This window comes from Coturnix japonica, chromosome 2 (assembly GCF_054131305.1).
Source record: "Coturnix japonica strain WE chromosome 2, WE-NBRP24, whole genome shotgun sequence".
Classification (NCBI taxonomy): domain Eukaryota; kingdom Metazoa; phylum Chordata; class Aves; order Galliformes; family Phasianidae; genus Coturnix; species Coturnix japonica.
This window is the reverse complement of record NC_140664.1, coordinates 69910407-69935506: the sequence shown is the minus strand read 5'-3', so window position 1 is coordinate 69935506 and position 25100 is coordinate 69910407. Positions and strand designations below refer to the sequence as shown.

Here is a 25100-nt window from a genome sequence, read left to right as displayed (position 1 = left end):
ATTTCAATGGCTCTGTTTCAAGTCATTAATGATGAGAGGACTTACCGTATCTTCAATTAAGATACACGTCACTTCAGACATTGCGATCTGGATAATGGTAAGAGCAATAATGTGTTAGCAGCGTGGTAGCTCACCCACTCATTTCACACCAGTGAGAAGAAACAATCATTTTCACTAAGCCAGAAAGCCACCACAACATGTTTCTCTGGAAACTGCAACGCACATGTGATTTGAGTATCTCCAGATTGGTCCAAAAGGAGTAACAACAACAGTTAATGATTTACTTGTACTTCTGTCATAGATTCCTCTAATGTTTTAAGTGAGGTAAGTCTAGACCAGCTCCAGTTTCAGAGTTTCATGTAACTAAATACAGTGCTCTCATGAGGTCTAGAGTGAAACACTGAGCAGAAGCTTAGCTCAGGTGTCCTGATTTAACCTGTAAGATGCTCACTGAGTACTGAATGGAAGAAGCTTCTCTAAAGTTAACCACTGAGAATAGCTTTAAAGCAACTGATTTTCTAATCTGCACTTGGTACCTGTTAAAATAAAGGGAGTAATTATTTACTTCAACAAGGCAGCCGAAAGAAGTAAGTGTCCTAACATTTGTCCTTTGGCAGTGGCAGTTCCTTCATGCTTCTGGAAAACTATGCTGCAGTTGCTATTTTGACACAGGTTCATAAACACTCCTGCCCTAAATGTAAGTACCGTTTGCTGCAGTCAAGAGCCAAAGCAGATATTCCTAAGTTATAAAAGAGACTTTTCCAATGCACGTTAGATTCCTTCTTCCACAAAAGAAGGCATTCTGCAGTCATTCTCAATGTCAGAAAAGAGAAAAAAATTAAAAATAGAACCTTCTCCACAAGTTCCCAAGCAGTGGAAGACAGACATCATCAAAAGCTAACATTAGCTTCTTGAAGATAAGCTTTAGCATTAAATTTAGAAGTCAGTCAGTCTGTCCGTCTCTCTCTCAGTTTTTATGTGTGATGTTATTACAGCTGGGGCAAAACTCACACACAAAAAAGGACACGCACATTCATGAGCATCACAAACCAAACCAACAGTACCCCAGGTACTAATCAGCTAACTAAAACTAAATCTCTTGGGGCTGTTAGTCCTCCTTGAGTTACTTATTTATTTTATTTCACTGATACCATGAGATGTGCCAGGTCTTTTGAGAAGGAGACTGATCATCTGAACCAAGTGCAGTTTGACAGGAGATTTCCACAGACGTTTAACACATGTTAAGTTTGTAATGTTTAAGGCCAGTCTGTGAACACTTAACTCTGCTCCCAGCAGGAGTACTAGAGGAAGCATTGCGGCTCATTGAATATGCATTTGTTTGCAGCACTCAGTCCTTTATCTCCAAGTCCAAAAGCAATAAAAGAATTTTCTGGTAATGTAGCCATGCCTGAGAAATCTTAAGTGAACACATGCTTTTAAACTGCTGTTCCAATGTCATTTCAGTACCACATGTATTGTCTTCTAGCAATCAATAGTGTTCAATAAGTCCATATCATATTATTTATCTTACAAATGGAACATCTGGCTCTGTAGCATATTCCTTTTCTTAAAATAAAAAAAAAAAAAAAAAAAAAAAAAAGCATTTATCACATCCTAATACACAGAAGTCAGTAAAATGAAAAGATAACTAGAAAAGTGAAAAGATCAACTGAAATATCTTGACCAGGACATTTCCAGCAGTATTTTCAGATAAGAAGGCTTCCAATACTCATGAAAAGCCTATTCAAGGTTTCTGACCTTCTTGGTGGTCTGCTCTACTCTTCTGAAGTTCCAGAATGGTATTCCTGATTCCAGAATGGTATTCCTGTCTCAGTCAATTTAGTTTATCTGTTATTATTTTATGCTGTCTTGCATAGCTTCACAGTTTGCTTTGAAATAGTATAAACTTGCATACACATTCAGCATAATCCTCACTGCTTTGACCTTTATTGTATCTCTAGTGACTGACAAAACAGAACCACTGCTAGGAAAATTTGGGAATTAATGCATGATCCCTACTACAGTAAAGATAAAAGTCAAAATAAAAAGTCAGAATCATAAAGGAAAAAAATAAAAAATACAGACTAACATCAAAACAACAAATTTACTTTTCATTTCAACCATTCTGTTTTTTTCCTATGTTTTCTGAGATCCCATCTGCACTATTGCCTTCAGCTCTGAGGTCCCCGGCACATAAAGGATGTGGACCTATTGGAGTGGGTCCAGAAGAGGGCACTGAGGATCATCAGAGGGCAGGAGCCACTGTCCTATGAAGACAGGGTGAGGGAGCTGGGCTTGTACAGCCTGGAGAAGAGAAGGCTCCAGGGAGACCTCATTGTGGCCTTCCAGAACTTCAAGAGGGCCTACAGAAAAGATGGGGACAGACTCTTTATTGGGGAATGTGGTGATAGGACAAGAGGGGAGATTTAGGTTAGATATATGGAATTATTCTCTACAACAGTGCAACAGACTGCCCAAAGAAGCTGTGGATGCCCCAATTCCAGAGGCATTCAAGGCCAGGTTGGATGGGGCCCTGGGCAGCCTGATCTGATGGGTGGCAATCCTGTCACAGCAGGGGGAGTTGAAGCTGAATGATCTTAAAACATCTTCCTACCCAAGCCACTCTATGATTCTGTGTATTTGAAAATGTCAATATTCTGACAGTTTAACATCTTTCTCCCATACACTCAACATATTTTCCGATTTGAAAAGCCAGTCCAATATTTGTGCTTCCAAAAAAATTCATATTTTGTGAAAATAGCCATTTTTTTAATATTTTTTTTTCCATATCATTTGAGACCAAAAGATCATGCGTGCCATATTATCAAACATAAGGCATATGGACTGCCCTTCATTTGCAAAGAAAGACAACTTCAAAATGCCTTGCCAAATGTAACAGGTATCCATATTTTAAACAAATTTAGTCTGTAGTGGAGTGTTTATTACCACTTGCCTGGAAAGAAATGCTTGTCACTCAGACCCCTGCTATTTCCCATGCAATTGAGGTCTCAAATTTCTGGCAATGAAAAGCTTTTTAAATACCCACAGCATCATGTATTCTAGACACAGACCTATCCAGTTTCACTCCTTACATATGAGACTCTTATCGTCTCCATCACACACTTTGCTGCTTTACCTCCAGCAGCTCCTGGGCGGGCAGTACAATGCTGCGCTCCAGAAAGCAGGCAGCTGGATGCGGCTGGGTTGCTCTCAGAGTGGTTATGTCTGGTGCAGCATTTCCAATAAGTTGCTGTACCAGGGAGAACAAGCCTCTTACAGCACATGGCACATGCATAGAGCCTTGCTGGAAAGTAGGCTCTTCCTAGCTACAACCCATTCACATCATGTAATCTCGTAAGGGAGAACAGGAGAAAAGGATGGGAGACAGAAGGGAAGGACCCCTTATAGTCACAGAGCTTTATGTGTCAGGTAAGAAAAGTCCTGAGATGCCAATATGCAGCTACACCAGGGACATGTCAATGTGCAGGGTAGGTGAGGAATGCTATGCCTCCCTGTCACGGATACCTAAGCAGGCAATGTGAAACACTCCCGCAGCGTTCCACACGTTCCATTTTATCCTGTTCTTACTATATGTGTGCCCAGTGGTTTCTAAATGCTGCTAATTTGCCGTGCTTCTGAATATCTGTTGAAGTATCTGTTGAAAAACAGATATTTAAAAAAAAAAAAAAAAGAAAAAAAGAAAAAAAAAGCAAACATTTTCTACAAAGGAGCTAACAAATTAAATACAGCCTTGACTTTATTGTCCTGGCTTAGGCTTGCACTTACTTCACAGACCTGACAAGAAAGCAGTCAATCTTTAAATGAACACATTGAAATTCTTCCATTGCTGCAAGGAGCTCATGAATTGTTTCCAAACCATGCACATAGGAGAGGCGAGAACCTTTGACAAAATTGTATTCTATTTCTTTATAGACATAATAAAACAGCAACTGTATACTGCCACAAACCCAAGTCTACCCTGCTTACCTATTTGCATTTAGGTCAAGATTGGAAGAAGTTGACAAGTAGATGCAGAAAATAAGCTAGTTTAAGCTATTGTTCTCAAAGAACCTACATAGCCATGCTTCGATCTAATTGATCAGTTTGTACCTACCTGTATATGTTAGGTTCATACAGCATCCATACACACTTAGACTGTACCAGCCTTGCAACTAGACCCAAAATTCCAGTAAGTAATATAACATAAGAGAACACAGCACACTCAGAAAGTGCTGTGAAAGGACAAACTAAGGAAAGGCATTATTTCTGCTCCACCTGTTCAAGTGTTAACAAAGGCTTGGAGTAGTGACACTTCCCTGTTTACTTATCATACTGTAAAGAAATTAAAAATATATCCCAGTAAGCATGTATCCCATGTAAGCATGTTAAAATGTCGGACAAACAGTAAACAGCTCGCACATGCTCTGGTCGTAGGCTGGCTAATATTTTATCATTTATCTGATAAAATCAACAAAAGAATTTAAGTCAGAGTGGAGGCATACACTGAATATTTCATCACCTTCTTAATTGCAGAATACAGACAAGACAATTTCTTCCCTTTGGGAAAAATAAATGTTAAAAGTTATTACTGATGGGAATCAGTTTGGCAATTAGGTTAAATCCAACTGAAACCAACCAGAATGGGAGTGCTGAAAACATCACAGCACTGAAACACATTCAGCCGACTCTATTAATTTACATGATGAAGCAGAATTGTTGATAGCAAAGCTTGTGTAACTCAGCAAGCTGAGGTTACATTAACACAGAAGAAAACACCGCTTTGTGCTTTTTCTTTTTTATAGTTAATTTGCAGTCTTCAGAAGCTGCTATTCTTTTGCGCAGCAGACAATATGATATACCTAAGGCTTTTCATTCCAACTTCTGATTTAAAGGTCTTCAGCTTGTGCTACAGACCTTAGCCTTGAAGCCAAGTGCAAATTAGCTTTAAATCAATGAAGCTGATTAAAGCTTCATTGTGTCTGAGCCCTTTAATATAAGAGGAGGGGGAGGGGAAGAACTCACTTGAACATGGCAAAAGAGCTGCCTCTCAACTTGGAACATATGTAATGCTTTTCAACTCCACTTTACCCTGACAAAACCATGAAGGGTTTAAGGCCATTTACCTGCTGACAGGATGAAACCAAAGTCCCAGTTCAGTGAAAAAGGCCAAGAATCAGAGATGTTGCTATGCAAGCAGAAAGTAAAATGTTGCTTTCAGAAATAGCGGGGGAAAGAGAAGAGGGCAGATGGAAGGAGATAGACATCAAAACATCTCTCCAGGAGGGAACCAGGGCACAAGCTTCCCACCCTGGTGCAGCAGAATTTTTGTTTTCTCTTTTCTTTTTCTTTCTTTCTCTCTTTCTTTCTTTCTTTCTTTCTTTCTTTCTTTTTTTTTAATGCATAAGTTCCCATTAAGAGAAATAAGCTGTAGAGGAGCTGCAGCACTATGAAAGGAACTAGCTCTTTCATGGAGTTCCATTCTCAAAACAAGCCACTTGTCTCCAGGGGCTCTCTTTCACTTGGAATGCAGACAACCTGCCAGATTCACCTTTAAAAAACAATAACAGTACCAAATGAGAACAGGGGAAGATCCTTACACTGCTTTGAATACCACCGTGGGAATCCATATTGCACAAGTGCTGGGGTTGCTTTCCTTTCTTTCTTTATCTGACAGTATTCAGTAGAAACTAAATATGCATGGCTTAAAAAAAAAAAAAAAAAAAAAAAAAAAAAAAAAAAAAAGGATGATAGTTTCTTTTTCTTGTATGTACATATCTGGAATCTCAGGGGGAAAAAAACAACACAAAAGTTAAAATAAAAACATATTCCAAGTACTCCAAGATATTGCAGTTTCAAGTCTAAAAGCAGAAATTATCTCAGAACAGAGTCCAGTGCAGTCTGCCAGTTGCTGTGCCTAGAACCCTGATACTATTGCAGGTATTTTGTGAGCTAAAGGCTTGGTGGAGGAATTACATCATTGCCCATTTTCATGAGATAACAAAAATAATTAAGGGAGTACATAAATCTTTCATTCCACTATGGTAACATAGATTCATATGTTGACTGCTCTGGAATATAGACATTGGACAAGTCTGATGAAAGACTATTTAGCACAGCCTTCATTACAAAGGATGAATGCTGCCTCACATTTTGCAAATTCAGAAGATAGTCTCCTAGATTCTTGCCTCTGTAGTCACGGTAGGCAGTCTGCAGTGCATTACCCTGGGTCTTGACATATATTTTGTAAAGTTGACCATGTACAAGTTCAGGAGGGACATCTGTATGTAGCTACATCATAACAGACAGTGCCTTTTCAAAGCAAGCAGGTACTTGCTGCGCCAACATTAAGACTTCTTACCTCACTTTGAAACATTATTGGTGAGTATCTTAAATTCCTGCAAGTTTCACTTTACCACAGATTTGCAAAAAAAGGCAGCAAAAGCAAAAAAGGTAAGTGAAAAGAAATCCTCTTCATTGCTAGGTATTATCCCGCTAACTCATTTTGTGTATCGTAACCGCAATCTCTTAAAAGAGTTTGAGGCTTGTCCTATCTAGGAACAGATGTCAGCAGCAGGCTAGAAATAATCAAAGTAACAATTTGCTTCCAGTACTTCCTGTAATAGGAACCAGAGAATACATTTACAGGAGTGAGTTTTCAGATCACACACTAGCTCACACAGGATTCAGAGAACTCATCTTACATCACCCTGCACACACATAAGCCACAGGAGTGAGAACCATCATTGCTTCATTTCTAATCTGAGAACAGCTTCTGGCATGGAGAAGTAGAATGGGAAGAAGAACCGGTACAACTACAGTGCTCCAGACACAGGTTTTTATTGTGTCTAATCTCTACTACTACTAACCTGTTACACCAGCCAGGCTCAGATCCAGCTGCTTTCTGATGCATCTGTACCAGGAGACATGGCATACTGCAGAATGTGGTTTTTAATTACTGCTGCTACAGGAAGGACCTGTAGGCCCTGGCCCAAGGCATCTTAATACTACCTGTCCTAAATACAAAGAGATTTCAGGTGCCTATAATTAAAGGAATCCCAAAAAATTACAGCAACACATCGGAAACCAAGAAGGTTCAAACACTACTACACATAACCTAACACTTGACAATCACAGCCAGAACAAATGGAGCTTTGGAATGGCCTTCAGTATAGGCAAATCCTTGTTGCTTCTGAACAGTACTTAGTCTAATATTAAAATAGACATCAGCTGAAGTCATCACAACAGTATTTGCTTGAACAGGAGAAAAAGTGATCCAAACAATTCAGCATTCCAAAGAGGTCCATATGATTTTAGTCTGGCCATTAGGGAACACAGAGCTATTTCCAATTATTTTGATACAGCAAAGGATATAAAAGAAATAGCTGATTATGTTTGCAGTTTCTGCCATCAGAAAGCAAAGCCAAGTTTTTTATGACTCCAGATAGCATTTGTCTCTGAGAGTATATATAGCATCATATATGAGAAATGTTTCCCTATATTATGAACACATCTTAAGGATCATTCTGATAAAATCCATCTATCTCCAGACAAGCAGAACACTGAAAACTTCTTCCATTTTAACAGTTTATTGCCCAAACTCATGAGCCTATTAAAGTCATTTTGCACTGCATAAAGTAGCTGTTAAGCTGGAATCATCACTTGTTACCTTAACACACATCTACTGGATTTCATGTTATAATGAATTCACCTCTTTACTGAAAATAATAATAATACAAAATTAATAACTAAAATAAAGAAAAATAAAAGGAAGGATGTGAAACAAAGGGGAATATAATGGTCAGTGTAACTGCCTGGTAGCCAAAAAATGACAGAAAGACATAGGTAACAAGAAACAACACAGTGTTTTCTAATTTATTTGTAACCCTCAAACAGTGAAAAGTGAGCTGGGATTGCTATGTCCTGAACCACATCTGCACTTTGCCTAAGACTGGAGATGTGCAAATTCACAGGTCTGCTGTGGAATTTCTACATGCAGCCAAACATAGGCCTGAGCTTGTTGCTCCTTGTTTTAATTGAGTTACTTAGCAGCAAGCATAGGGACGAAAGAAGCACCTAAGCAGACCAACCACACTCTTTTTTTCTTAAGTTAATAAATCAGGATGAGATTAACAATTTGGCTCATACTCTCAGGTGAATGCTGCAGTATACAAGTTCACGCTACTATTGCCTAAGTGATCCTGGAAAATATAGCCCAGGCAATATTCTCACTCCAAAACCAACACCAGAAACTCAATGCAGCTGATATTTCAAAAACGGGTAGATGGATACAAATGCAATCTGAGCATAACTATTTTTTAGACTATTTTAATTTCACTTAAAATAGTAGAAAAAAATTCCTGAAGAGTCATAAATTCATATATAACTACCAATGTATTGGTGATTATAAATCAGAAAAATGGTCAGGATAGTCTAATTAAGAAAAAATCAGCACCAATAAAATGTTGCAGAAAAAAAAATCAAGAATTTTTGTATACAACACATACAGCATAAGTGATTTTTCAGGCAGAAATAGATTAGTTAGAAAATTTAGCAACAGCTTCATCTTGTTTTGAAGAGCATGAATTACCAATTTTAAAATAAACCAAGTCAATTGGGGGAAGTCAGATTTGATGACAGTAACAGGGGACCAACGGAAGTTGATCTTTGTGTTGATGGCAAAATTCACCCCCTTCCCTACGAGATACTAAAAGAAGGATGTCCCCAAAGAGTTTATATCAGGTATTACCGCTGAGAAATCAAAGAGGCAATAATATGAATTGCAAGACAAGTGCAACAGGCCATCTATTTGAAATTTGTTTTTCACACAGTTAGTACAAAAACAACTGCTACTGCAAAAGAGGTCAATCTTCCCACGCATTCATCTCCAATCAACCAGCACTCTGAGAATCAAAATGTGATTGCAAATCTCTTGCATCCCGCGATGAAGGAGTTTTTCATTTCAATTTATTACTAGTAGCATTTTACATTCATTATGGTCAGGGGGTGAAGTGAGAACTAGGTACTTGCTGTTTCTGAATGCCAGCAGTTTCTTGATTACGTTACTAGAGAATTAACATATAAAACCAATATTAAAGCAAACAGGCTCTCCTGTAGGTGATGTCATAGTGAAAGCTTTCGTAGCAGTCTTACTTTCTAACCCAGAATGTTAAAAGGTTGGGGAAAAAAAAGGTGTATAACCTGTCATTGCTAAAAAAAAAAGTCTTGAGGATTGAGCTTTGCTCATTACAGTGGCAATAAGGATATCTTTGTTTCTCTAAGTGTTTCTTAAAAATACACTCAGTGGACCAGTAGCCCTTGGCTTTGAGGTATGGGGAGGATTTATTTGTTTGTGGTGTTGTTTTTCTTTTTTGTTTCCCCTTAAGCTATTCAGCAAAAGAAATACAAAGATCAAAATAAAACTGATGAAACCTTTTTGTAGACCTCCAGGTCCGTAACAGGTGAGCAGACCTATTAACACTTCACAGGAGAAATTGCCACTATGACAAGTTATAGTGACTCCTACAGGGGCACTGCAAGCTGCAGACCTTGGAGAAGATCCATGAATGACCCAGTGTACGCATTAGAAAAGGATCTTACCAGTGGCAACAAGCAAGAAAAGCAGTCTTGTAATATAAAAGGAGAGTATGACCCTAGTACAGTTCTTGCAGAACTTCTATCGTTTACATTATAGATGTGCCCCAAGCACGCCAGTCACAGACCAGTGCAGTCACTCTACTTATAGCAGAATTAATGCATGTCTCATCTGAACATGGAGCTAGATTCCCAATTAAAGGAGAAACAGCAAGGGAAAGGACAGAAATGGTCCTACAAATGAGAAACCGTAATGCATATTATTAGCTGTTCTTAGCTGCATAAGAGAATTTTAACATTACTTAATCTAATTATTCTTTGAGAGTGCAAGCTGTATGCAATATATTATGCAACTGTGACATAAAATAGCTTCTTTGAGTCTTATACATCATCAGGTTGCATATCTTTCTTTCCTTTAAGTTTACCTACTGTTATCCATTGGACTTAAATACATTGAAACCAAATCTTAACATATATACAGCTTTTCTCAAAAAGAAGTCATATTCACACTTGTTTTGAAAAACAAAAAGATTTTGTTCTATCATCAGCAGGCGCATGGACCCTAATTTTCTGCATGGAGAACAAAACTGCATTAAATTAGAGCATATTGTTATATCAACTACAGAGAACCAGGAGAAGGTGTTATGTTCCTTTCTGAATAAGACCTATAGAGAACAAGGGGTACAAAAGTCAAGACCATATACCAAGAACAGCAGACTAGATTTCCCCTTCTACTGCTGGCTGGAAAGCTATGAATACCTTACATTCTCCTTCCAGAGTCATGGAGCTTTTGAGCCTATGGAATTTTAAAGCTTAAAACATCTCAAAGTTTAAGAACCCTGGACACCCTCCCACAAGGAGTCACACTGATTTTTCTGTTACCAAGAAGCAATAGGAAATACTGAAGCAATAGGAAAATGATTCCCTGCAAAGTTATGTAATAGAGGGGAAAAAAAGTAACAGTGAAATCTACAGTAGTGAGAAGGAGACAGTGCTGCTGAGTGTAATATTATCAATCATTAAACATTTGTGCAAAGCAAACCGCTTGAAGCATATGCTTAACGTTTAAGCCACTCAGTAGGATAACCAACATATTTGCTGAAGTTAAGGGGACATCATTTAAGTGCTCTTTTTGATTCAGGGGCAAAAACCTCAGAACAGATTAAACTCATACCCATAGAACATTGACTGTCTTTGTTTCCTGTTCTCTTACTGCTTCCCAGTCTTTTAGAGAATTCTCTAAAAAGCTCCAACATGGTACTATATTAATGAAGATTTATTGTTAATAAATTCTAGTTCACTCACCTTGCACCAGCTGATATGGGGTGTAGAGTTAAGATCAGAAGCTTCTCTTTCATGCATAAAACAAGGGATACCAGTTATCATTACATGCTTTGAGGCAAGTACACAAGTGGCATGCTCTGCCAGCAGCTAAACTGGTCCCAGTCCTTGTTCTACAAGATTCACCCAAACTATTTACTCATTTCAAAAAGCAAAACAAAAATCACATCTAACAATGTCATATGCAATACTAAATCACACGTGCTTTGTTGTGAATAATCAAATACTAGATATGCTGAGGTATTACACACCAGTTCTGCTGCTGAAGCAACGAGGCAGAGATAGCTGGATTACACTGCTTTATCTGTGCAGCTAAATCCTCACTACTGTAGAGTCAAGGCATTCCTTGACACATACTAAGATGATCTTATATTAATGAGAATCAGAAGAAACAGTTCCTCAACACTTAAGTTAAGCAATTCCAAAGGACAAACAAGAGACTATACCAGGTTCTGCTGAGCTCAACTTATCCCAGTTTGGTTTTGCACTTGCTTATTTCACTTTGTTTCCACCAATCAATCTTGCTGTATTTGCTGTACTTTCAAACAGTGTTTTCAAAGCCACACATGAACTCAGCAAATACAAGATGCATACTTTTGCATTAATTCTAGTTAAAACCAGGCAACCACTTATTTTCTGTGGTCTGTTTCCACAGGAACGGACAAGTAGTTATCCTTTAGGAGCTGGAGTCTATAGTTATCAAATATTTTATGGATTCAGAGGACAGGTTAGCAAAAGCATCTGTCAGGAAAGACATCATTATAGGTGATCTTGCCTGAAGGTAGGGAGATTGACAGGGTAGCCTCTTGAGGGCCCCTCCAGCTGTAGTTTACAGGGTTCTCTATTTTCTGTTCTTCCCAAAGCTCAGGGAGAATAAACCAACAAGTACTTCTCAGTATGTAGATTATGCAATTAAGAACAGCAGTGCAGGATTTTGTGGCATTTGTACAAAGATTCTTGTGAAAGAAAGCAGTCACCTTGCTTGGGACACAGCCACGTTCTGGAAACTTTCCGTGTCTTTCCACAAAGAAAACTTCTTGCAGCATGAAGAGGCTAAGGCCCCAAAAGAGAATAGTGAAAACCCATTCCCAATTCATATGAGCAAACCCAAGACAGAGATTACAGATGGCAAGGTATCTCAAAAAACAAGGCTTTATTTGCTTTAGGCTGATATTGCCCTGACACTTAGGGAAAAATACACTATTCCCTTATTATCACTGGCCAAAACTACCTCTAGACTTACCAGTTCTAGTGCATATTATTGGGCTGTAATCTTTGTCTTGTGTGAGAAATAAAGGAGAACTTTAACAAAATGACTGAGGGATTTATTGTGATACAAGACATTTGGGGGGGAAAGCTCTAATCAACAATAGCAATGGAAATGTCTAGTGTCAAAGAATACTGTACAGCATCAATATTATTTCAGGATTGGCATAGCGAAAGAACAGCACTGAGGAAATATGAATCTGTCCATGACTGATAGATCTTACAGCTTCAATGGCATGATTGTACTCCAGGAGTTGTCACTCCAGAGCACAATACCAAGTCACCACAGAAAAAATGAGTTTGCCATAAATTTGTGCTCAGAGTGAGAAACCACAGAAGCAAGTTAAACAGAGAAATTAGGAAAATACATATTTGATACCAGTTCTGCCTGCCTGGAATTCACTCCTGAGCATCAGCAGAAGTTTATGGACACCAGCCCACCTGGGTACTGATGAAACTGATTCCCCAGATCCTGCCTGTTCCTTCTTCTCAGGGTACCAGGGAATGGTCATTAGCATCCAAGACATCTGGGGGCTCATTAAACATCAAGATGCAAAGGAGTGGAGGAGGGGGAAAATCGGGAGTTCATTTCAGTAACAGTCACTTTAAAAAAGAAAAAAAAAAAAAAAATCGTTTATAATGTAGAACTCCCTCAAAAATTAGCTTACATACTGATATAAATTGGTTTTCTTTGTGGTCTAAAATTGACTTGCAGTTCACTACTTAGTCAGAAAATAGCTACTGAAAAGCCCTGGCCTCAGAGCTTTTGGACTGTGGACTCCTTTCATCGTGTAAACAAATGCTTCAGATTTAAAGCTTTCCCATAATTGTTATGCTAACCTTGGAGTGAAACCTCTCCATTTGCATTTGAAGGAGCTAAATATTAGGCAGGAAAGAAAGTGGTCTTTTTAAAAGCATGAGAAAATGTTCCTTCTTTTTGGTCCTCAACCATCTGGGCAGGCCCTGCTCCTCTCTCTCTCTGGCAAAGGCAGAGAGAAGGAAAAGGGGCACGGATGGTGGTAATCTTACTGAAAGAGAATTAAGAAATTCCTTCAAAACATGAATGAATGAGACTTCCTATAGGCAAGGAACGTCTGTGTCCCAAGGAGATGGAAGAGGTTGTAGGCAGGGGGAGGGAATGCAGACACACATCAGTGAACAAGTAGGCAGTGAAGCACCTAATGTTTTATCATGATTTGCTCTCAACCTGCTCTGGAACCCAAAGCCAGACTTCCTTACAGACCCTGTGCATGAACCTTACAGCTAATAGGACATTAAGATTTCTCCTTTCACTCTTGTGAAGCTTAAAAGGCATATTTAACACCATGTGTATGCACATGCATACTTGTGTATGTGTATTTGATCTGTTAACATCATTATGCCCAGACAAGAGAGAAGAGTCATGGGTTTCAGCCCAAGGTTTGTGATGAGGAAATTTTATGAAGTAATTCAGCAAAGGTGAAAAGAACAACATGAAAACCTCATAGTTTCGAGTGCAATCTAGCATTAGATGAATCATTCTTGTTTTTTAACCAGCTATCTGAGGGGGAACTGCCTTCGTCTCAGCGTAGGTCAGGAGATCTCTGCTGAGTCTATTCAGAGTTAAAACTCTAACCAGGAAAATTAGTATTCAGTATTAGCAGAGTAAGCATGTGACAGAGAAAAACAAGACTGACAACCTTCTTAAAAATAATCTAGGCCAAATTATCTGCTGGCACAACTCTGTTCTTGAAGTCTTGCCAGCAGAGACTTTGGTGTTACATTTTGAGCACCAAAGGAAGTTATCAAAACACGTTCTCTCATAACCAAAACAAACACAAATAATTCATTGTAATGGAGGGAAATAAAGCAAGAATTACCAGATTACCACCAGCCAGAACATCAGTTTGTGTTAGCTGTGCTACTGGTTTGAATCTATTTTCCAACTGTTTCCCTGCAAAGCAATGGATCAACATAGTCATTGCATTTTCTGTTAATATCAGAATCAAATTTACATTTGAACCAGCAAACCAGATTTGCCGTATCTTGGTCAAACATAGCATGAGAAGTAGGAATAGACTAACTTCCCTTGATATCTTCCATTCAACACAAACATTCAGGACTGCATCTGAGTAAAGATTTCAGTTTCCAGAGGGGGGATAATTATAGCATACTGTTTATTCATTTTACGCCAGGGCAAAGTAATTCTACTGTATTTTATTTCAGAGCTGCACAGTACCAAGTAAGGAATCTAATTATCAGGAGGACCCCACAGAATTTTCCTGAAACTATTCTTTGTAAATAGGAACAACCTTGTAAATAGCCCAACAGGAACTCAAGAGCCATCAAAATGGTAGCCCTACATTCATAAGCATCATCTTTGTACTTCAGTACACAAAGTGAAAATCACCCTGTAAGGGCAAAGGCATACAGTAGGCATTAATTTCAGTTCACTTCCAATTAGAGAGGTAAAGCAGGATACAAAAAGCAGGTACAGCCAAGCCTTGCTATCACCTGCACAATTACTTGCCTACCTGAAGTCATCCACAAAACTTCACTCAGCAGGAGGGTGGACATATATGAAGAAAACTAAGATTCATATAACCTAAACAAAATAACAACAACAAAAGTAGACCTATTTCACAAGGCACTGGGACAATTCGGTTTTTTTTTTTTCATGAAGGGAAGAGAGAAAGGGGAAGGTGGAAGAGGAAAAGTGAGGCAAAAAAAGACTACTTTGCTTCCCTCCAGTAAAAGAACAACAATACAGAAATGAAGACATTGGATTAGACTTAAATGCCATGTATGTCTTCCCTACTGACACACTGAAGAAGGTGGATAATGAGCTCCCAGCTTCTCTTTGCTGTGAGATTGTTTAAAACAACTTTAACATCTTTTACTGCATACATTATATTCTACCAGCAATTTTTACAGTTTATCACAAATTAGATTTAATCCCTGGTTTTCTATATTTATTTTACTCAGTAATATCAGAATACAGAAACACTCTTTGCATTTATATAGCTAAAGTGGTGCCTGTACCAAGCAGTGTTAATGCACACAAACTACTGTTTTTTTCACCTGTACACTCTGTCAGCTGCAGAGTCTCTATTTGCAAGGATGGGGCAGAGATGTACATTGTTAGCTCTGTCTCATTCATGCTTCACAAACCTGTTAACAAGGGAAGTAGAGGGAGCAAGACCATAAATGTATGTCGTAAGAGCTGGGATCCGCTGTATACCAGTATCTAACTCTTGATGCAGCTGAGCTTCAGAATTTCTGTGGGTAACCTGTGGGCTTTTTTTCCTGCCCCAAAGGTCTCTCAGAGTGACACAAACTCTCAAAGTACCTCCAAGATGTAAACATTCCAAAAAAGCTAACAACAAAAAACTAACTTCTGACAATAGCCTAGAAACCAGGTATAATTATTTAATCAAATTTTTATCAGTGGAATGCATAAAGTTTTAGGTTCCCAAACTGTTAAACTATCACAAGCCCAAGAGGAAGGAGGTTAATAATTCACTTGTTCTCAATTCCTGGTTCACCTGACATTGTTTCTGATAGCTCTTCAGATTGAGGTCCCAGCAGGTCACTGCCCATCTGATTATTAGTAAAGCCTCTGTTGTGTTTGTCAGTGCCTAATTCAAGACAGAATGAAAATTCTTCAGCTCATGCACCAAATACATTAGAGGACTATTTCACTGGATGTACTGTAATTAATCCACGGCTACATATATATATAGCAGCTGTGGTCACTGGCCGAAATGCAAGGCCATTGGCTCCAAAACCAGATGCCTCTGCAGGAGCTCTGGCAACAGACAGAATAACTTTATACCGGCCTTTTTGTGCCCACCAGGCTTCTTACCAGAACCAAGCAGCACAGCTCCGGACAGAGCAGCTACTCCTGCCAACAAGCTGCTCCTTGGGCAGTTAACTATTTCATCCTCCCACATCCTGCACATGCAGGGACAGTTTTTCCCTGGTGCATTAGCCAGCTGCTCGCAGGTGCAACAGATGCTCAATTTGACTAGTTTTAACCCAAAAGACGTAATTAGTGGCCATTTAACACAAACAACAAATACTGTATATTATTTAAAATAAGATAATTGAACACAACCACACTTCCATACTAAAATGTGAGAAACAATGATGCTGAGCCCATGGGGTTATGCATGGTGGAAGCCTGAATTTGCAAGAGGCTTAAAGTTTTCCATTTCCTACATTGTCTCATCCTTTCTTCCCAGCAGCAACAGAGGAGTCATTTCCCTCAGGAAAAAAAAGTGTCCTTATCAAGAAAGAAAGACTATCTGTATAGTTCTTTCATATAGATCATTGATTTTTACTGCATGGCTATATCCTTGATGTAATATTTACTTGCTAACAAAGAATCAAAGAACATTACTCCTTTTTTGGGAATGATTTCTTTTCAGAGAATCAGTTTGTGCAGCCACCAGATGAACCTATTTGGACAAATTATAAACTCCAGCATCACTTGTTTTCCCACATAACTCTTTTTATTTTCTCTGCATGTTGTATAGTTGCAACTTGACATCTTAAAGAATTTCATTAGTGTACAGAGTTAGGCCACTCTGTGAAATACTTGGAGAAATGCAAAAATTTAGCAAAAGCTTTCAAATATCAGTACCTCAGATTAGGCTTCAAGCTCTTTCTTTTGACATCAAAAACAGACATCGATTTCCCAGAGAAGATGAGTGACCCTATCATATCCTTCTTTTGCAGTCTCTGTTTTAAGGAACCTAAGTACAATAGTCAATCTCACATAGATTCTAATTAAGAATGGAATTAACAGCAGTCTTTAGAAAGCACTTAGGAGCTTTCAGGTGAGACTGCTAAACACACTTCATGCTGGATGCTCAGTGCAGCATGATACACCCAATAGGACTAAGTCTCTTTAAGCGTACACATTTGCTTCTGAAAACAACATGGAAGCATTTCTGAATTTAGGCCTGACATACATCATCTTTTACAGAGGGGCTTCCTACAGGGTTCTTAGCATACAGAGCAAATGATAGATAACAGGCAAAATCCCTATTGCTGTTATAGGTGACAGACTCTTGTCATCAAGCTCTTGGCAGCTAACATAGAAGGAAGGGTACATAATTACACACACTTGAGGCTTCATTTCCTCCACAAGCACACTTCACTAGTACTCACCGGTAAATATACTTGCACATCTTCAGGAAGACAAACACTACTTTAGCAGAACAGATCGTCAATACACTAATTAGCATTGTGGCTAAACATACAGCAGATCCATTATCAGCATTTCCGTGGTCTTTCCATACGCTGGGGAAAGCCACATGTTATCCCTACACTACCTGTTGATAGCAAGTGCCAACAAGACATGATATCATATTGCTTGATTTGTGTTGTCTCCTGCATACTGTATTTGAATACTTCTTGGAACAGAAAGATACAGGATTAGCATAAGTGATGTGGCAACAACTTTGCAGTACAGGACCAAGTTTCTATTCAAAACTGCAGGAAATGTGGCAAATAAGAGATCCTTCTCCTGGCTGTGTCAAATGGAGAAATGCTGCTTGGAAATGAAGATGCCTGAATCCCATACGGTGCTCTTGCTGTTGTTAGTACTGGGTGGCCTGCAGCTCTGCAGCAGCAGCAAGGTCAACTATGGGCAGAGCTGAAATAAGCAAAAAGCAGAGGACTGCCATTCTAAGGAAGACCTACACTACGAAGCTTCCTACTGCCAGAATACTGTTCTGCAATATTCATGCTATTTTACCACCAGAAATTTAAGCACCTATTGATGTGATGGCAAGCCTCCTGGGTTTTTCTGTTTAGTTTGTTTTGTTTTTAAACAAACACTGCTAATGACTCTTGTTTGGCAAGACATTTCATCCGTGTTTCTCTCTTCTCCTCACATCTAGTCTACATGTTCCTTGAAGCAAGAATATTTTATGTGGCACTTCCCACAAGGAATGTGTCTGTCAGGAAGCTAGATTTTAATTTCATGTGCTCGACTGCGCTGTCTGCTGTGGTCTTTTCTGACAGTAGGCAGGTCAGGAAAGCCATCCACACCTCCTTTATACAACTCTAAGATGGACGCTGAATGAAGCTGTGCATATTTGCCCACTGCTAGCAGAATTCACAAAGATAACTGTTTTTCTGCCGAGGTTTGTTGGAATCTGGCAAAGATCAGGTAATAAAACTCCATTTGTTTTTATGTTTTGCTCAGTAGGTTCTCCTCAGCCCTTTCCAAAACGTCACACTGTATGTTTATGGCGCTACTAATTTATATGTTTCTACTTTACAGATTGCGTTACAAAGCTGTCACAGAGTAAGATTTTAAGGAGACATCCTGTCATGCCAAGAATCCCCTGACTTTCCACAGAGGGCAGAGACCTCTCCAAAATTCTACTCACATGCAAAATATAGTACCTTCCTCCCCCTCTAATTGGGGGAGGAATACAAATACAAGTGTTGATATTTTCAGGCAACAGTTTCATTTTGGGTTTTTTTTCCCTCTTTTTTCCTCTATCTTCTTTCCTTCAAAGCCTTTATAAAGTATTAAGACAACACAAGGCTTACAAAAGAAGTAGGTGCCTCCTCTCTCTGTCCATGTTCCCTGTTCATTCATAAATTCCAAAGTACCCTGCACAACGCAAATCCTTTTTGTGAGTAATAAGATATACATATCATTACATTAGCCATATTTACGAAGCTATAAGCAAATTATGTTTTGCATCACAGCCGTGAAGACAAATATAGTAATAGAATCAGGTAGCTTTCCAACCAGATGGAAATTTGCTAATGCAATAGGAAGTTGCTTATTAAATACAATGAACTTCTGGTGTCAGGAAATACAAACTGCAAGCACCATCAGGTGAAGGGAAAATGGCTACTTTAATGATCCTAAACACTCTGATTCATACATTTCTCCTTATTAGAAAAAAAAACTGTCAATACTTAGACTCACCTAAGCTGGGTTGTTAGGTTTTACCTATTTATTTTATATATATTACAGTATACTGCTAGAGAAGAGGTGCTTAATTATAACATGTAGTTTTGATAAGGTTCCTAGAGAAGAACCCACTTTCTAGAATACAAGTCATAATAACTGAAATTCTTTTTTAATCACCCTCAACTTATCACACATCCAGAAAACTACCAAAAGCAGCCTTTATTTCTGCTCATATTAAGCCAATCGTCATTAGAGCAAAACTTGAATCAACATGGCAAAAAAAAAAAAAAAAGACCAAAGTGTCTCCTTCACTGCTAAACATAACCAGACTGCACAAAATGGATATATTCAAGACATACAACTATGACAAAGATCAAGAAAAGCGAATTACTTTTACTTAGGTTCTCAACACTGATTACTGAAAAGTACCTGAATGAGAGGCTGGGTTTGAACTACCAATCAACTATTCTAATATGGTCTGCAAAAGAAAGGAACCAGGAGGGTTAAGCAACTCCTGTTTTAATAGTCCTCCCAGACTCCTGGATGAAGGACACTGTAAAGGATAAACTACCAGAGTGATGCCAACAGATCTTCCATAACTGACGTTCTATCAGTGTGTTCATTTTAGTGGGTACACTGCCATTTTCTAGTTCTTTCACCTTGAATATTTTGCTTCAAAATTGCTCTAAATGGTGAATCTCTGCAAGTGTGGGTTTTAAGGGCACTTCTGGGTTTAAAATGCTAAACTATCATCATTTTTGTTTTGTTTTGTTTTTTCTTTTGCTGTGGGTTGCAATCAGCAGCATACAGATTCCTCAGCACTCTAACCCAACCATCTTTTTACTTAATACAGAACTTAATGTCACAGATTCACGGTGTGTTTTATTTTACGTTGTTTGAACTGCTTGCTTTTCCTGAATGTCAGAAATCTTCTAGGAGCACACAGTCTATCAGAAATGAGCACTGTCAGTCCAAGAAGCAATCACATCAGTGTATTTTGATGAGATGATAGGTGTTAGTTTGAGATGATTGATGTTAAAAAGACATTATTGATGTTAGATTTGTCCTCCTATCCTTCCCTCAGAACTCAACAAAACTGCCTGCTACCCACTACAGTAACCCAAGAGATAAAGAATCATACTTAACGAATAATGGATTGTAAGCAGTCACACAGACATATGCATTAAGGCTATAGCAGAGTATGAAAATACGTTTCCACAACAGATAACCAAGAAAACAACATCCTGCTAATGCAACTCAACAGATCCTCTCCTATACACAGGCTAACTTAACCTATGTAATACAATATTGCTCATATCTGCTATAAACATCTCAGGCTCAGAGATGTATTTTATCAAAATTGTTATTAGTCAGTGTCCAGTGTTAAACTAATTTAGCTAAGAACTTTAGCTTTAGGAGCAAATACAGCAGAGGTTCAAAAAACGTCACAAACACTACTCTCACTGAGAAGTAAGAAGTGCATTTGCTGGTAGTCCTTCAGGGACAAAAATGGATCCTCTGAGATTTAAAGGAGTCAAAAAGAAGCAAAATTCAACAGCATGAAGTGCAAAGTTACAGAACCATAGAATCATTAAGGCTGGAAATACCATTAAGATCATGTAGCCCAACCATCAACTCATACTCACTAAATAATTTCCTCCAGAACCACATCTACCCATTTCTTTGAAAACCTCCAGGGATGGTGACTCCACCGCCTCTCTAGGCAACATGTTCCAATACAACGTTGTATACATGTTGTACGTGTAAGGACTAATGCCATTCTTGAGAATACAGGTTTATCACTAGAATAGGACAGGGAGGAGAAGCAGATCATAACTGGATGAAAATGAGCAATGAATGTTACAGGGCAGCAATAAGGAAATCAAATCCCTGGACATACTAGCGTAAAACATGTTAGACTTCATCTCATTCTCACCTGTTCAAAAAGCGTAGCAATGAGTTGTAGAAATTTCACATTATAAATGGACTGATACAAAACAAGAACACTTTGATGAAGAGGCTAGAATGAGTTGGAAACCACTGTGACAACCTCAACATGCTGAACCTGGATAAAGTTAAGCTACGAGACAGCATCAATGAGCTGCATGCATGGTCAAGTCTTGCCTTTTAAAGACTATCAAGAAATGCCAACACCAATGCAGGTCCACTCAAAGAAGCATTCTTCACTTGTTCATCAATATTAGACTGACTAACCATGTTAATGGCTTTCCCTCTGCACACCAGCATTGCAAACGGCTGCTTACTACAGAGGCTTCAAACTTTCTACAAAACACTGCACCTTGCTTCTGTTCCTTAGTAAATCTTTGCTTCAGGCAGGCATAATACATTTCTTTGTGTTACCTTATGCCCACCTTTACACATGGAGGGATGTTTGTGCAGGAAGAGAAAAGAGTTCATGGACTTGTGTAGGAAAATATTTTTATTGATCAAATTCATCTAGAAGACGTCCAGCTTGTTTAACAGCTGAAAGGTTGTTGGGACAGGGTTTCAAACCCAGGGTTATCAGTATGCTAGCAAGACAGCTAGCAAGAATTTACTTCTGCCAAACAAGGTTCCTTTTCCTTACAACTGCATTAACGGTAATGGAGAAAAGAAAAATAACCCAGAGTCAGTCTTCTACATGTCACACAGTTCTCTTTCTTTCTTTAAGCTAGTAAAAGATGCAACACGTTTTTAAAGAAAAGAAAAGTTGCTTGTAATTACTGTGGCTTTAATGAAATATATTTCAGTTTGTATGGCTTAAAATTTTGACATCATTCTTGGCTGCAGTATCATTCCCAATTAGAAATACCCCAAAGAGTGAGAACTACAAGAGCCATTAAATATGTCACAACACGGGGTGAAGAGAAGAAACGCTGGAAGTGGAGCCTTTTCAAAGAAAGCAGAGGAAATTGTGCTGCACAATGAGTGCAGAATATGTTTTTCTCCTCCCTCCCACCTCCACCTCCCACCCCCCTTCCCATGACATACAGACACACATTTTATGGCCTAAAAGCCAACCTAAAAGGGTGTGTTCTTTCAGGTTTACAGCCTTGACTAATGGAATTGCTCTAAATAACATTTTGATCTTGTAAGGTCACACAGAGTGCTATACCTTTCCTTTAACGATTCAGGTCTGGACCAAGCATTTCCCAGAATTGAGATGGTAATGAAGTCATTAGTTTCTTCCTACTTGAAGCTCGAGCTAGGAAAGAGAATTCTATGGGCAAAGTCTGAGAGGGTCTTTTTCATAAAGCTCATACCCAGCTGAGCTGTAACACCTGTTACATTTTCCCAGGAGCCCGAGCTGCAGAGCATTTCCAATCTATTTGCTCTTCTTCTCCTACAGCACATTGACAAAAGCTGGGGGAATGGGTTTTCTATGGCAGTGCTAATTGAAAAATCTGTGGCTGGTGCAAATGTTAACTCACATCCCAGCTAAGGCGTTGATTATTATTTTCTTGTCTTCTTTGAAAATACATGCCATGCCAGACTGCATTTAAATTAAAAATACACATTTGAAATGGGTTCCCTGGTAATTTCTCACCTTCTATGTATACCATAAAGGAAGAAGAATGACTCCAGAAAAGCTATTGAAAAAAAAAAAAAAAAAAAAAAAAAAAAAGCCTTTATCCTAAAAATTTGGGGTGCTAAAATAGTCACCAGTCTGTAGAGAAGGGCAGCGATAAGCACATGCCAGTAAATACAGAATTAAACGTTATATATAAATTCTTACAAAAGGAAATGATACTTATTAGATAAACATTTTAAAAATGTGGTTTATGGAGTAAAACAAAAAAAAAACCAAACAAAACAAAACAAAAAAAAAAAAAAAGAAAGAAACACAGAAGATCAAGTTTCATCCCTAAACATTTCTTAGAAAGAGTTGCTCCTTGTTCATTGAAGGCAGCAATACTTAGGATTTAAGGAAACTCCAAATGGCTGAAGAACAAGCTATCCTCAGGTTTGTCTCAGAACTAAAATATACTTAGCAACCAACAAGTATTTAATTGTACCACTGGTACCTTCCCAGATCTCCCTCAAAAGCGAATCCATAAAAACATGTTTTGTAGAGCTGACCAGTATTCCAATGCATTTTGCACTCACTATTACCAGCTTATTAACACACAATTGAACATACAGAATAATAGGGATCATTAGAAAGGAAACTAGTAACCAAACATCCGTTGATATAGGAATTCATTTCTTCTATCAGGTCAAAATAATCCAGATTTACTGAGCCCCAGCATATGCCACAAATCCTCTTCTCTGTAGTGAAGGTATGGGGTATGGCTAGGATATCGTGCACTTATTGCTTCAGGCCTAGCTGACTATTGCTAGAAACACTGTGAATTTATAATCAGAGATGGATTGAAATCTTAAAGAGCTGTCTCACTAAGTAGTAATTCCAGCATCTCAAACCTAATATTGATGCTCCAATACAACTGTATTTGCTTGAAGTCAAAATACATTGCTACTTTTTGCTTCAGTTAAAAACTTTTATATTTGAAAAGCAAACCTGAGAAGTCTCCAGAAATGAAAATATCTAGGGCTTTTTTTCCCCCAGTTTATTCTTTTATTATTATTGCCACACTATATTTCACAAACATACAGTACAAACAAGTGGAGTATAGTGTGGAAGTTTCTGAGTATCTTTTTAATACTTAGGAAGTCCATATGGAAGAAAATAGAGGCATAACACTATATAATTTATGTTGCATCTGTAAGAAAACAGAGCGCTCAATTGAGAAAGTTATCAGAGTTCTCATTTTTATGCTTATTATGCTGATATACCTCACTAGAAATCATTAAAACATTAGCAATGGCAAGCTAAAGGAAGAACATTCTCTCCTACACCTTCCCCCAACATCAATAGTTATTATTGTCTTTTAGTGTTTGTATGGGAAACTGCTGATCACAACCAGAACCTCTGATTAACCACCTGAGGCAAGCAATGAGTCAGCTGCAGGAGCACAGGTGAAGGTAATTCAGCTGTGCTACCAAAAGGGGTGGAGCTTGACTCCACCTCTCCCAGATCTCATTTAAGGCCACCACTAAGGCAGGATCTCTTTCTCTAGAGATTGCTCATTTGTAGAGTTTACTGCAAACCTTCAACATCAGTGAGCATTTTCCATTGATCATAGTTTATCTTTCTATCATGATAATCTTTCACATGAAACATCTGTTTTACCTCTGTTTACCTATTGACTGTATAATTGTTTAACTGTATGATTGTGTAATTTTACAGTGTTACAAACCTTCATGAAGTATATTGTCCACTCAGTAAGGAACTGTTACTGACTAAATTCTGATCACTTTGCTCAGAGCATAGCACACCTACCCTCCTGGTAAGCAGAGTCTATTCAACATTGCTAGGAATGGCAGATTTTCTGCCATGGCTTTTATAGTTCCAGGATGTTGTACTGCTGTCTACCAAGGCATACACACTCAAAATTACTGGATAAAATCACACCAACGTAACATCATTTTTAAAAAGGCCCATACAAAGAAGCATATGTTAAAGGTTTTAATATCATAAAATCATAGAACAGCTCAGGTTGGAAAAGACCTTCAAGATCATTAAGTCGAACCACAACCTAACCATACTACCCTAACTCTAACAACACTCCGCTAAGTCATGTCCCTGAGCAATACTCAGCATACTTGAACTTTCTTATACCTTTATTTTCAGGCAAGGCCAGCAAGGTGGTGAATCACACCATATCACCCCAATGGAAGGATTTAGGGGCAGTCAGGTGAGGGCACCTCCCCAAAGTTTACTATGAGTTCTGATCAGAAAAAAAGGCAGCTCAAAATTGCCCCTGAAAGCTCCAACTTAATTCTTCACCTTATAATGCAGGTATGGTAATTAACGTATCTGCAAAGTGCTAATTCTCTCATCAAGCTGTCTCACCACACACATCCTTCTTGTGCCTGTCTTTCAAAACTATTCTCTCACTTCCTACAAAACTGTTCATTC

General features: G+C 38.5%; 1 long non-coding RNA gene across 15 annotated transcripts in view; it reads right to left on the bottom strand.

Annotated features, from left to right (window-relative positions):
- The window catches only part of LOC107309719 (uncharacterized), a 268792-nt gene that overhangs the window by 199502 nt on the left and 44190 nt on the right, over window positions 1–25100 (bottom strand). For 2 of the 15 annotated variants that reach the window (XR_014942734.1, XR_014942749.1), the window contains exon 1: window positions 46–229. The exons of the other annotated variants lie outside the window; for them this stretch is intronic. This is a non-coding gene — a long non-coding RNA (uncharacterized LOC107309719). Of the gene's footprint in view, window positions 1–45; window positions 230–25100 lie in introns of those variants that run through there. 15 annotated transcript variants of the gene reach the window in all.